The sequence below is a fragment of the Loxodonta africana genome, unplaced genomic scaffold (genome assembly GCF_030014295.1).
Source record: "Loxodonta africana isolate mLoxAfr1 unplaced genomic scaffold, mLoxAfr1.hap2 scaffold_81, whole genome shotgun sequence".
In the NCBI taxonomy this organism is placed as follows: domain Eukaryota; kingdom Metazoa; phylum Chordata; class Mammalia; order Proboscidea; family Elephantidae; genus Loxodonta; species Loxodonta africana.
Genome location: NW_026975550.1, coordinates 462,436 through 477,439, shown reverse-complemented (window position 1 = coordinate 477,439; position 15,004 = coordinate 462,436). Strand labels below are relative to the sequence as shown.

Genomic DNA, 15,004 nt, shown 5'->3' with positions numbered 1-15,004 from the left:
GACAGCAGGCGATATCAAAACACATATAGAAGCAGACCATGATTGCTTCTACAACTCCCCAAAGTAAAGAATCAAAATCTTTTCCAAATGAAGATACAATCCTGGAATTGCCAGATACAGAATAAAAAAAAAACTAATTTACAGAATTCTTCAAGACATCAGGGATGACCTCAGAAATGAAATAAGGCAATTTACAGAAAAAGCCAAGGAACACACTGATAAAGCAGTTCAAGGTCTCAAAAAGATTATTCAAGAACATAGTGGAAAAGTTAATAAGCTGCAAGAATCCATAGAGATACAGCATTCAGAAATCCAAAAGATTAACAATAAAATTACAGAATTAGACAACGCAATACGAAGTCAGAGGAGCACACTCGAGCAATTAGAATGCAGAGTGGGAGCTCTGAAGGACCAGGGAATTGACACCAATATAGCTGGAAAAAATCAGATAAAAGAATTAAAAAAAATGAAGAAATCCTAAGAATCGTGTGGGACTCTATCAAGAAGAATAACTTGCATGTGATTGGAGTCCCAGAACGGGGAGGGATATCAGAAAACACAGAGAGAATAGTTGAAGATCTGTTGGCAGAAATCTTCCCTGACATCATGAAAGACGAAAGGATATCTATCCAAGATGCTCATCGAACCCCATTTAAGACTGATCCAAAAAGAAAATCACCAAGACATATTATCATCAAACTTGCCAAAACGAAAAATAAAGAGAAAATATTAAAATCAGCCAGGGATAAAATAAAGGTCTCCTACAAGGGAGAATCAATAAGAATAAGTTCAGACTACTCAGCAGAAACCATGCAGGCAAGAAGGCAATCGGATGACATATACAGAGCACTGAAGGGGAAAAACTGTCAGCCAAGGATCATATATCCAGCAAAACTCTCTCTGAAATATGAAGGTGAAATTAAGACATTTACAGATAAACACAAGCTTAGAGAATTTGTAAAAACCAAACCAAAGCTACAAGAAATACTAAAGGGGGAAATTGTTTGATAAGAAAAACAATAATATCAGACACCAGCACAACACAAGGTCACAGAACAGAGCATCCTGATATCAACCCAAATAGGGAAATCACAAAAACAAATTAAGATTAATTTTAAAAAGAAAAAAACACTCAAAACAGGGAATCATTGAAGTCAATATGTAAAAGATCATAATAATCTAAAAGAGGGACTAAATACAGGTGGCATAGAACTGCCATATGGTGAGGGATACAAGGCGATATAGGACAATACAAGTTAGGTTTTTACTTAGAAAAATAGGGGTAAATAGTAAGGTAACCACAAAGAGGTATAACAACTCCACAACTCAAAATAAAAACCAAGAAAAACATAACGACTCAGCAAACATAAAGTCAGATACTATGAAAAAGAGGAACACAAAATTTACAAAGAAAAATGTCTCAGCACAAAAAAGTAAGTGGAAAAATGAAATTGTCAACAACACACATAAAAAGGCATCAAAATGACAGCACTAAACACATGCTTATCTATAATTACGCTGAATGTAAATGGACTAAAGGCATCAATAAAGAGACAGAGAGTCACGGACTGGATAAAGAAACACGATCCGTCTATATGCTGCCTACAAGAGACACACTTTAGACTTAGAGACACAAACAAACTAAAACTCAAAGGATGGAAAAAATATATCAAGCAAACAATAAGCAAAAAAGAGCAGGAGTAGCGATATTAATTTCTGACAAAATAGACTTTAACGTTAAATCCACCACAAAGGATAAACAAGGACACTACATAATGATAAAAGGAAAAATTGCCCAGGAAGATATAACCATATTAAATATTTATACACCCAATGACAGGGCTGCAAGATACATAAAACAAACTTTTTCAGAACTGAAAAGTGAGATAGACACCTCCACAATTATACCAGGAGACTTTGACACACCACTTTTGGAGAAGGACAGGACATCCAGTTAGAAGCTCAATAGAGACACGGAAGACCTAATTACAACAATCAACCAACTTGACCTCATTGACTTATACAGAACACTCCACCCAACTGCTGCAAAGTATACTTTTTTTTCTAGTGCACATGGAACATTCTCTAGAATAGACCACATATTAGGTTTTAAAACAAACATTTGCAGAATCCAAAACATTCAAATATTACAAAGCATCTTCTCAGACCACAAGGCCATAAAAGTGGAAATCAATAACGCAAAAATTATGGAAAAGAAATCAAATACTTGGAAACTGAACAATAACCTGCTCAAAAAAGACTGGGTTATAGAAGACATTAAGGAGGGAATAAAGAAATTCATAGAATGCAACGAGAATGAAAATACTTCCTATCAAAACCTCTGGGACACAGCAAAACCAGTGCTCAGAGGTCAATTTGTAATGATAAATGCACACATACTAAAAGAAGAAAGAGCCAAAATCAGAGAACTGTCCCTACAATTTGAACAAATAGAAAGTGAGCAACAAAAGAATCCATCGGGCACCAGAAGAAAACAAATAATAAAAATTAGAGCTGAACTAAATGAATTAGAGAACAGAAAAACAATTGAAAGAATTAACAAAGCCAAAACTGGTTCTTTGAAAAAATTAACAAAATTGATAAATCATTGGCCAGACTGACTAAAGAAATACAGGAAAGGAAACAAATAACCCAAATAAGAAACGAGATGGGTCACATCACAACAGACCCAACTGAAATTAAAAGAATCATGTCAGATTATTGCGAAAAAGTACACTCTAACAAGTTTGCAAACCCAGAAGAAATGGATGAATTCTTAGAAAAAACTACCTACCTAAACTAACACAATCAGAAGAACAACTAAATAGACCCATACCAAAAATGAGATTGAAACAGTAATCAAAAAACTCCCAACAAAAAAAAAACCCTGGCCCGGATGGCTTCACTGCAGAGTTCTACCAAACTTTCAGAGAAGAGTTAACACCACTACTACTAAAGGTATTTCAAAGCATAGAAAATGATGGAATATTGCCTAGCTCATTCTATGAAGCCACTATATCCCTGATTCCAAAGCCAGGTAAAGACATCACAAAAAAAGAAAATTACAGACCTATATCCCTCATGAACATAGATGCAAAAATCCTCAACAAAATTCTAGCGAATAGAATTCAACAACATATCAAAAAAATAATCCACCACGACCAAGTGGGATTTATACCAGGTATGCAAGGCTGGTTTAATATTCGAAAAGCCATTAATGTAATCCACCACATAAATAAAACAAAAGACAAAAACCACATGGTCTTATCAATTGATGCAGAAAAAGCATTTGACAAAGTCCAACACCCTTTTATGATAAAAACTCTCAGCAAAATAGGAATTGAAGGAAAATTCCTCAACATAATAAAGGGCATCTTTTTATACAAAGCCAACAGCCAACATCACTCTAAATGGAGAGAGCCTGAAAGCATTTCCCTTGAGAACGGGAACCAGACAAGGATGCCCTTTATCACCACTCTTATTCAACATCGTGCTGGAAGTCCTAGCCAGGGCAATTAGGCTAGACAAAGAAATAAAGGGTATCCGGATTGGCAAGGAGGAAGTAAAGTTATCACTATTTGCAGATGACATGATTTTATACACAGAAAACCCTAAGGAATCCTCCAGAAAACTACTGAAACTCGTAGAAGAGTTTGGGAGAGTCTCAGGTTATAAGATAAACATACAAAAATCACTTGGATTCCTCTACATCAACAAAAAGAACATCGAAGAGGAAATCACCAAATCAATACCATTCACAGTAGCCCCGAAGAAGATAAAATACTTAGGAATAAACCTTACCAAAGATGTAAAAGACCTATATAAAGAAAACTACAAGTACTACTACAAGAAACTGAAATGGACCTAGTTAAGTGGAAAAACATACCTTGCTCATGGATAGTTAACATAGTAAAAATGTCTATTTTACCAAAACCCATCTATACATACAATGCACTTCCAATCCAAATTCCAATGACATTTTTTAATGTGATGGAGAAACAAATCACCAACTTCATATGGAAGGGAAAGAAGCCTCAGACAAGCAAAGCATTATTGAAAAAGAAGAAGAAAGTGGGAGGCCTCATTCTACCTGATTTTAGAACCTATTATACAGCCACAGTAGTCAAAACAGCCTGGTATTTGTACAACAACAGGCACATAAACCAATGAAACAGAACTGAGAACCCAGGTATAAATCCATCCACATATGAGCAGCTGATATTTGACAAAGGGCCAGTGTCAGTTAATTGGGGAAAAGATAGTCTTTTTAACAAATGGTGCTGGCATAACTGGATATCCATTTGCAAAAAAATGAAACAGGACCCATACCTCACACCATGCACAAAAACTAACTCCAAGTGGATCAAAGACCTAAACTAAAGACTAAAACAATAAAGATCATGGAAGAAAAAATAGGGACAACTTTAGGAGCCCTAATACAAGGCATAAACAGAATACAAAACATTACCAAAAATGACGAAGAGAAACCAGATAACTGGGAGCTCCTAAAAATCAAACACCTATGCTCATCTGAAGAGTTCACCAAAAGATTAAAAAGACCACCTACAGATTGGGAAAGAATTTTCAGCTACGACATCTCTGACCAGTGCCTGATCTCTAAAATCTGTATGATTCTGTTAAAACTCAACCACAAAAACACAAACAACCCAATCAAGAAGTGGGCAAAGGATATGAACACACACTTCACTAAAGAAGATATGCAGGCAGCTAACCGATACATGAGAAAATGCTCTCGCTCATTAGCCATTAGAGAAATGCAAATTCAAACTATGATGCGATTCTATCTCACTCCAACAAGGCTGGCATTAATCCAAAAAACACAAAATAATAAATGTTGGAGAGGCTGCAGAGAGATTGGAACTCTTATACACTGCTGGTGGGAATGTAAAATGGTACAACCACTTTGGAAATCTATCTAACGTTTTCTTAAACAGTTAGAAATAGAACTACCATACAACCCAGAAATCCCGCTCCTCGAAATATACCCTAGAGAACTAAGAGCCTTCACACAAACAGATATATGCACACCCATGTTTATTGCAGCTCTGTTTACAATAGCAAAAAGCTGGAAGCAACCAAGGTGTCCCATTAACGGATGAATGGTTAAATAAATTGTGGTATATTCACACAATGGAATACTACACATTAATAAAGAACCATGACGAATCTGTGAAACATTTCATAACGTGGGGGAACCTGGAAGGCATTATGCTGAGCGAAATTAGTCAGAGGCAAAAGGACAAATATTGTATAAGACCACTATTATAAGATCTTGAGAAATAGTATAAACTGAGAAGAACACATACTCTTGTGGTTACAAGGTGAGGAGGGAGGGAGGGTGGGAGAGGGTTATTTACTGATTAGTTAGCAGATAAGAACTACTTTAGGTGAAGGGAAGGACAATACTCAATACACGGAAGGTCAGCTCAACTGGACTGGACCCAAAACAAAGAAGTTTCTGAGATAAACTGATAGCTTCAAACATCAGTGGAGCATGGCGGGGGTCTGGGGACTATGGCTTAAGGGGACTTCTAAGACAATTGGCAAAATAATTCTATTATGAAAACATTCAGCATCCCACTTTGAAATGTGGCGTCTGGGGTCTTAAGTGCTAACAAGTGGCCATCTAAGATGCATCAATTGGTCTCAACCCATCAGAATCAAACGAGAATGAAGAACACCAAGGTCACAAGATAACCATGAGCCCAAGAGACAGAAAGGGCCACATGAACCAGAGACTTACATCATCCTGAGACCAGATGAACTAGATGGTGCCCGGCCACAACCGATGACTGCCCTGACAGGGAGCACAACAGAGAACCCCTGAGGGAGCAGGAGATCAGTGGGATGCAGACCCCAAATTCTCATAAAAAGACCAGACTTAATGGTCTGATTAAGACTAGAGGCATCCCAGCTGTCATGGTCCCCAAACCTTCTGTTGGCCCAGAATAGGAACCATTCCCGAAGACAACTTATCAGACACGGAAGGGACTGGACAATGGGTTGGAGAGAGATGGTGGCTAAGAGTGAGCTACTTGTATCAGATGGACACTTGAGACTGTGTTGGCATCTCCTGTCTGCAGGGGAGATAGGAGGGTAGAGAGGGTTAGAAACTGGCAAAATTGTCAGAAAGGAGAGACTGGGAGGGCTGACTCATTAGGCGGAGAGCAAGTGGGTGTATGGAGTAAGGTGTATATAAGCTTATATGTGACAGACTGACTTGATTTGTAAACGTTCACGTAAAGCTCAATAAAAATTATTAAAAAAAACATAGCAGCCATTTTGAGGATGGCGCAGGGACAGGCAGTGTCTCATTCTGCTGTACACAGAGTCACTATGAGTCAGAATGGACTAAACAGCACCAAACAACAACAACAAAGATGGTAGTGTGGATACATATCCTGTTATGTAATCTTCAAAGAGTATTACAATCAGACAGCTAGAAAACTTATCTAAGGGAAAATAAGAGGCCAAAGTTCATACCAGCAGGAGCCTGCATTAATATCATAGCAAGAAACAGGTCATGGTTATTGCAGCCAGGAAATTAGCATCTATATCCAACTGAAGAAGAACTCAAGATATGTATACTTGGAAACTAAATCCACATCCCAATAGGAACCCTGGTGGCACAGCGTTTAAGAGTTACAGCTGCTAACCAAAAGGTCAGCAGTTCAAATCCACCAAACGCTCCTTTGAAAACCATGTGGCAGTTCTACTCCTTCCTATAGAGTTGCTGTGCATCAGAAACCACTTGATGGCAATAGTAATGGGCAGCAGTAAATACGGCATATTTATTACAGTCAAGAGGTTAGCATGCATACCCAAAGAAAAACACGATGGGTTAAAACAAGCTCTAAGACTAAATATTTACCTAGAATATAGTAATAATATTGAAGTCAAGGTCATTACAGCCATAAAGTTAGCACTTATAGCCAAAGAAATAAGAGGTCAGAATTAATAAAACCTGGAATTCATCCAAATCCTAACATAAAGTGAGGGGCACAATGCTACAACCTCCATATACAAGGAGAAAGGAGGTTAGGGTTCAAAGAATCATGAGCCCAAAATCATATTTTAATAAGAGATACATTATGCTTCTTAAAGCCAGGAAGCTACATTCACATACTACTTAAGAGAAGATCAGGGTTCATAAAGCCCTGGTCTGACTCAAATTGTGCTAAGAATTGTGTTATGTTTCCTACAAGCAGGTAAGTAGCAACCACGTTCATGGACAAAAACAGATTAGGGTTCATAAAGCTAACAGCCTACATCCATATTTTAGTGAAAATGGCCCATGGTTCTCATGGCCAGGGAGCTAGAATCCATATCCTATGAAACGTAAAGACAGAGTTTAAAGAATGCAAATCCGAGTAAAAATCTGAAACTGGATCTGAATATTAAACAGGCCGTGGTTGTTAGAGTCAAGAAACTCCTATGTTGGGAGACTGAAGGTCAGGGTTCATTGAGCCAGAAAAATGCATCCATAAAACATAGCCAAGGGAAAAGGGGGCCACAGTAAGTACAGCCAGATAGGTAGTATTCATATTCATGATTAAAGATGGTCAGAGTCCATATGAAAGGAAATTTGCCTTAATAACCTACTTAAAAAAAGATACATGGCTTGTGAGGCCTGGAAATTAGCATCTATACCCAGAGAAACATGAAGGCAGGATTCATAAAGAAGAGCTTTAACGTATGTACTAGTGAGAAAAGGGTCATTTAAACAAAGCTAGAAAGGGAATATCCATAACCTTAAAACAATATCTATGTCTTTAGTTTTGTTTTTTTTTTTACTAAGATATTGACATAATAGTAAAGATTATGTCATGGTTGTTACAAAAAGGAAGTTAGCAACCATATCCAAAGGAAAAAGAATAACAAAAAAGATCAGGTTTCACAGAGCCAGGAGCTTGACCCATATTCTGGTAATGAAATAGTCAAAGGCAGCACGGTTGGAAAGCTAGCATCCTATTCAAGCAGACAAGAGGCCAGGGTTCACAGAGCTTGTTCCATGCACATATTTTTTTAATAAGGAATATGACGTGAGTGTTACAGCCAGAATCTGCTAATAGAGAAGTTCATGATTCACAGAGCCAAGAGACTAAATCAACACCCTATGAAGTAATGGGGCATGGTTGTTACAGAACCATGCCCCATACTGGCATCTATATTAAAGAGAGGGAAGGGAAGGGTTCTTTTATCAAAGTTGATGTCAATATCCTGTTGAGAATTAGGCCTTGGATTTCAGCCAGGAATCCAGCACCAGTATGTAAAAACAAACAGTTGTATGTAAGGGATAAGGAAATCATGCTACATCTTAGTAAGAATTAGGAATGGTGCTTTCAGCCAGGACGTCAACATTTATATTCAATGGAGAGGAAGTCATTGTACGTGGAGCAAGTACTGACCATTGTACATGGAGCAAGTACTGACCAGTACATCTGGCTCATAGCAACCCCAGATATTGCAGAGTAGTAATGTACTCCACAGGTTTTTTTGTTTTCTAAGTTTATGCCCTTTGGGAAGTAGATAGCCAGAACTTTCACTTGAGGGGCCTCTATGTGGACTCAAACTGTCAATCGTTCTGTTAGCAGTCATATGTTTAATGGTTTGGGGCACCCAGAAGATAGTGTCATAATTTAAGGAGTGAGCATGTTAAAATTAACAGATCTAATGGCTGGTGGAGCCACTGTGGAAAAGGGTCTGAGCATTTCCCAAAGCAACGATTGTTCTACCACCACACCAGCAGACAAGTGCAGCTCAGGGCTTTTACTGAGAGCTGGAGCTCTCTTTTTGCACAAGTCCACCTACAAAAGTATAATAGGAGCCTAATTTGTAAGAGCCAGAAGTTGCATACTAAGCTTACCCTGCTTGAACCACACCAGAGGCCGTTTGTTAGTGCAAAAAGGTGGTGGACGGCAGGAGTTCTACACTGGACACCCCGGGGGGATCCCCAGAGAAGCAGAATGACTGCCCAGAAGGTGGTGCCCAGGAAGGGTAAAACGTCCACCTACGTTACATACCGTAGGGTTCCTTTGCTTCGATTCTCCAAAGGGCAATGCTGGATAAATGCAGAGGAGCTGTGTGGTGGCCAGGCCTCAGCTCAGGAGCACTGGGTGTGCAGATGGAAGTGTGAAGGGTGGACTGCTTGGGGATACCATCATGGCCAGTACCTTGTGGGTATGGATTCCCACACCCCGGTTGGAACACTGTGTTAGAAGGGGTCTCCAGACTTTACCCTGGGACAAAGACAGTGATCAGGTCATGGGATGTGTTCTTGTCATTTCTCAGGAGGGCTGGGGTACTCACAATGGGATTGGGAAGAGAGAGACAAAACGAAAACAAAGACGAAAGCACCGTGGAACTAAGATGAGTATGTTTTCCTGAGTATTCTCGCCTACACTGCCTGGAAATCCTGGGTGTGGATCCACCACCGACTGGGCCACGGCCCTGGAAGTGGCCTGGTTCTTCCAGTGGACAGATTTTGTCCCAGTGCCTGGAGCACAGGTGGTGGCTGAGGCGGAAACAGCCTACAACCATCCAGACCAACAGCATCAGTGTCAGCACCGCTGCCCTCCACCAAGGGGAGCCAAGCCAGGCACAGGGGCAGGGCCATGGGTTCAGAGGTCACACCGTGGGCCTAAGGATTGGCAGAACGCTTTCAGGGCCCCGGACGCTGCCCCCTTTCTCCTCCCCGTCCAGGCCCAGGCCAGTCCAGCGGCATTAAACAGCCCCCGTCTGCCCGCCCGGCCGCCCCACAACCGCCAGCCAGCCAGCCTGCCTGCCTTCTCTCCGTCTCTGGCAGCAGCCCCTCAGCCCTCGGTCCAGAGCTCTTTCGGGACCCGCCCTGAGGGAAGGCAGGAGCTAGGCCACCTTCACCCAGCCACCATGGTCCACGTGAGGGCGTCCGAAGTCCGGCAGCTGCGGCACAACAAGTTCGTGGTCGTCATGGGGGACTCGGTGCAGAGGGCCGTGTACAAGGACCTGGTGCTCCTGCTGCAGAAGGACTGCCTGCTCTCAAGCAGTCCCCTGAAGGCCAAGGGCGAGATGAGCTTCTAGCAGGACAGGCTGCTGCACGGCGGCGGGTGGGGCCGTATGCACAACGGGACCCACTACCGCGAAGTCCGCGAGTTCTGCTCCACACACCACCTTGTGCGCTTCTACTTCCTCACACGCGCCTACTCCCGGTACGTGGAGAAAGTCCTGCTGGAGCTGCTGAGGGGCGAGCACGGCCCAGACGTGGTCATCATGAACTCCTGCCTCTGGGACCTGTCCAGGTATGGCCAGGATTCCATGTGGAGCTACAGGAGGAACCTGGAGACCCTGTTCTGGTGCCTTCGCTAGGTCCTGCCCGAGTCCTCTCTCGTGGTGTGGAACACTGCCATGCCAGTGGCTGAGACGGTCTCGGGGGGTTTCCTCCCGCCTGAGGGCATGCCCCCGACCTCGTGCCTGCGGGATGATGTGGTGGAGGCCAACTTCTACAGCGCCGCTGAGGCCAGCAGGCTCCGCTTCAACGTGCTGGACTTGAATTTCCACTTCCGGCACTCCGGCAGCACAGGCAGGCAGATGGCGTGCACTGGAACCAACACGCTCATCGAAGGCTCTCGCAGCTGCTGCTGGCCCACCTGGGCGACATCTCGGGCGTGGACCTGCCCTGCGACAACCCGGTGGGCAGGTGGATCTGGGAAGGCCCTGGGAGCCGTCTCAGAGGGCCCGCGGACGACAGACTGCTCCAGCACCACTGAGGTGAATCCAGTGAGGTAGGCCCCGCCTCGACGCCCGCCTAGACCCGCGTGCCCGATCGCTTAGTCGCGGAGACCCCCTATTTCCCTGCCCCAGGTTCCCAGGTGCTTCCGGCGGCACCGCCATGGCTCCAGTTTGCCCCGGAACCAATCCCTGCAGCGCCAGCCATGCTCTGGCGACCCCTCTGCACTGCACGCTAGGTATGGCGAGGAAGCAAACCTGACAGCTGGCCGGCTGCCCCGCAACGCCGGAATACATACGGCCTCTGATTAGCACCAGCGCCGCGTGGTTCACCGGGCTTCTCCGCCTTACCCTCCAGGTACCCCCCGCAGAGCCACAGAGGTGCAGGGGGACGGACCGCAGCCACCAGTATGACCAGTGCCAAGACTTCGGTAACCACCCCCCCACGTAGGTCGTCCTCTCCCCTTTGAACCCTTGCCTGGGGGATGGCCTAGGCATGCAGGTCTGGAACACCTCCAGCCACCCCTCCACCCCTCTCAGCAAGGACAAGCCTTACTCGCTGCGAGTTGGGGAAAGGAACAGATATCAGACGTGCACACTCACGGTTGTCTCCTCCTTGCCTTGATGCACAAACTAACTGCGAATTAAAAAAGTGCGTTCAGAAACACAGTGTCTGTCTCTGCGAAGGCCTTGTGGGGCTGCGCCCTGGCAGTGTGTCCATAATGGATCAGTGTAGCCTGTCACTCCCATTATGTTCTGGGTGCCTTTCGGGGCAAGGAGCAGGGCGCCCAGACGCCTCCTCGGGGGCTTCTGCTGCTTTCAGGGCCAAAGAGGCAATCAGGCGAAATCCATTCCTTCCAATTACCTGTAGTTTCTGTAGAAGAGTTATTTGTTCAGAAAAGCCCCGAGGTTGAGCTGCGCTTCACCACTTAGCAAGATCCAATGCTCAATTCAGCGACCTGAAATTAAGTGCCTCTCAGGCCTCTCAGGGCTGGTGTAAAAACAAGCCTCCCAGACCTTTTTCTATACTATTAAAGTGAATTAATTTATTTGCACACACTTGGGAGACTCTGAGAGCTTTTCCAGAGGTCGGGGGTTTCCTTGGCAGAGGAACCAGCTTCTCTTTCCTCATATGAGGAACAATGCGCCTTAAAGACAAACGGGGATGGAAGGTAGCCAGGGAGGAGATGGGAATCAGAGTGATCTCAAGCATGCTAAGAATGAATGAGCAAATCCAGGGCTGGTTACGGAAAAGGAGAAATGACACATTTTGGGCTTGAAATGATTTAAAGTATTGTTAAAGGAGGTGTCAAAAGTTTGGTGTAAGAACCCCTACAGTACGTCAAACTGACAGACATGTGGGGGAAGCCAAGCATGCGCATATGCTTATATACAGAGCCCTGGTGGGGCCCTGGGTAAGCATTGCGCTGCTAACGAAAAGGTGGGCGGTTCACATCCACCAGCCCCTCCTTGGAAAACCTATGGGGCGCTTCTACTCCGTCCTATAGGGCTGCTATGAGTTCAACCTAACTCAATGGCACCTAACAACAATGACAGACATAAACATACATACATAGATTTATATATATATATATATATACACACACACATATACAAAAAAGGAAAAAAAACCCACTGCTGTTGAGTCAATTCTAATTCATAGTGACTTGAGAGGATTTCCAAGGATGTAAATCTTTACAGAAGCAGACTGCTGCACCTTTCTCCCAAGGAGCTGCTGGTGCTTTCAAACTGCCGACCTTTCATTTAGCAGTTGAGTGCTTTAACCACAGTGCCACCAGGGCTTCTTATACATATACACACACATATATATATATACACACGTACATAAAATATACATGCATACAAATGTATATCCTGTCGTGTCACGCAGGAACTCCACCTATGTCACCTAAAAAAACAGAAACAGTTGCCAGTTGACACTGACTCTTGGCAAACCCAGGGTAGAACTGCCCCACAGTGTTTTCTTGGCTGTAACCTTCTTGGAAGCAGAGTGCCGGGCCTTTCTTCCACAGCAGTGCTGCGTGGGCTTGAACCACAAACCTTTAGGTTGTGCCAGAAGGAAACTTTGAAACTTTAATCCAAACTTGCATAAAAAAAAATTCATGTAATTCTATTGTTATTGGAAAAAAAAATTCTTTAGAAACAAAGAATTGCATTAATAAAAGCATCTTGAGAATGTAGGGTCTATTCTGATCATTGTTCTTCTGAGCAAGGTGGGAAGAGAAGGTGAGAGAATGTTCTGTCTACAACCACAGGAATACAGTGAACAAGCAGCCCTCTCGGGTGGCCAGGGAGCCGGGGGCCACGATCGTATTTAAGTCTGTATGAGAACTGTCTCTTTTTTCCTTTTACAGACATTTACTTTCCTCTTTTCTCAAAAAGTCTCCTAGATATGCCATTCCTAATGGCAACATTTTTATTTCACCTCTCAGGAACACAGCCTCTAACCGTGAAGCCCATCATAATGAAAAATCTCGCAAAACACGTCTGCAGCAGGTGGTATGCTTTTCTTCATTTTGGCTGTAGAATTTTTCTACAGAAAATTGAATTTGCTCACTTAGAATTAAAATGACCCTGCAGATCATGTTTAATTTTTCCAGCATGAATAAACCCAGCCTCTGTCTCTTTCCTCTGTCTCTCTCTCTCCCTATCTATATGCACACACACACACACACACACACACACACACTCCAGACTTACATATAAGTTTCCTCATTGGTCAGACATTTTCAAAGTCTTTGAATCTTGCTTTCCCTGTGTAGATGGCTCTAGCAGATTCTAAAGCAACCAGGCCTTCCTGCATTGCTAGCGGGAGTGTAAAATGCTACAGCCACTGTGCAGAACAGTTTTGGCTGTGCCTCAAAAAGTTAAACATATGATGACCCCAAGATCCAGCAAACCCAGTCCTAGGCATGCACCCAGAAAAAGCCAAAACAAGAATGCAAACAGAACCCTGTAAACCAATGTTCACTACAGAGCTTTTCATAACAGCCGAAAGACAGAACTGCCTAAGTGTTCATCAACAGATGAATGGATAATCAAAATGTAGTCTCCCCTGCCCTTGCTGGCCCTCTACTTCACCAAACATGATGTCCTTCTCCAACAATTGACCCCTCCTGATGACGTGTCCAGGCAAGCAAATTGGACAATGTTCTGTGTTGATCTATATGGTTTTTCACTGGTTCATTTTTGGAAGTAGATGGCCAGGCCTTTCTTCCTAGTCTGTCTTAGTCTGGAAGCTCTACCAAAATCTATCCACCATGGGTGGCCCTGCTGTTATTTGAAATACTAGTGGCATAGCTTCCAGCATTTCAGTAACACCCAAGCCACTACAGTAGGACAGACTGATAGATGGGTAGTAGACTATTCTGTACACACATCCTTCCTCAGACTATACTACCTATTCACGACCTTCAAGCATTTCCTTTGTTAGTCTCTCTGAGTGGTTTTGTTCTTCCCCTTGGCATGTTCTTGAGAACCTTCTGCTCTCTCGTCTAGACCCATTACATGCTCCCCCTTCCAGGACACCTTTCTGACCGTCCCCAGGAGATTTAGCAGCATTGTAGATGGCACGCTTGTATTCCAGGTGGCATGCACTGTACATTTGGAAAGCCTAGCTCCCCTGCTAGACTTTTACCCCTTCCTGTTTATTTCTGTACAGTCTTCTAGTGCATCCCAGAATATGGTAGGCTCTGAGTCAAGGTTTGTAGAATGAAGAATTATTAATACAAATTAAATAGCAGACTGATGATAAATCATGCTGTTGAATGTCAGTAGTGAAAAGCTTACATAATTATTATGCTTGGTAACCTTGGTGGCGTAGTGGTTAAGAGCTGCAGCTGCTAACCAAAATGTTGGCAGTTTGAATCCTTAGGGTCGCTATGAGTGGAATTGACTGGACTGCAACAGGTTTGGTTTCTTTTTGGTTAGCAGTGAAGGACCTCTGGAGGCATAACAGTTAAGCACTCGGCTGCTAACAAAAAGGTTGGCAGTTCAAACTCACCATGTGGCTACAAGGGAGAAAGGCCTACCTATCTGCTCCTGTGAAGACAATTGTTATTCAGTGTCGTCGAAGCACTTCGGACTCATAGCGACCCTATGTGCAACAGAAAGAAACACTGCCAGTCCTGCGCCATCCTCACAAACGTTGTTATGCTTGAGTCCATTGTTGTAGCCACTGTGTTAATCCATCTTGTTGAGGACTTTCCTCTCTTTCACTGACCCTCTACCTTACAAAACACGTCCTTCTCCAGGCACT

General features: G+C 43.3%; 1 pseudogene; it reads left to right on the top strand.

Annotated features, from left to right (window-relative positions):
- The first annotated feature begins 1,769 nt into the window (after window positions 1-1,769).
- LOC135230161 (PC-esterase domain-containing protein 1B-like) lies at window positions 1,770-10,766 on the top strand (annotated as a pseudogene).
- Window positions 10,767-15,004: the final 4,238 nt, after the last annotated feature.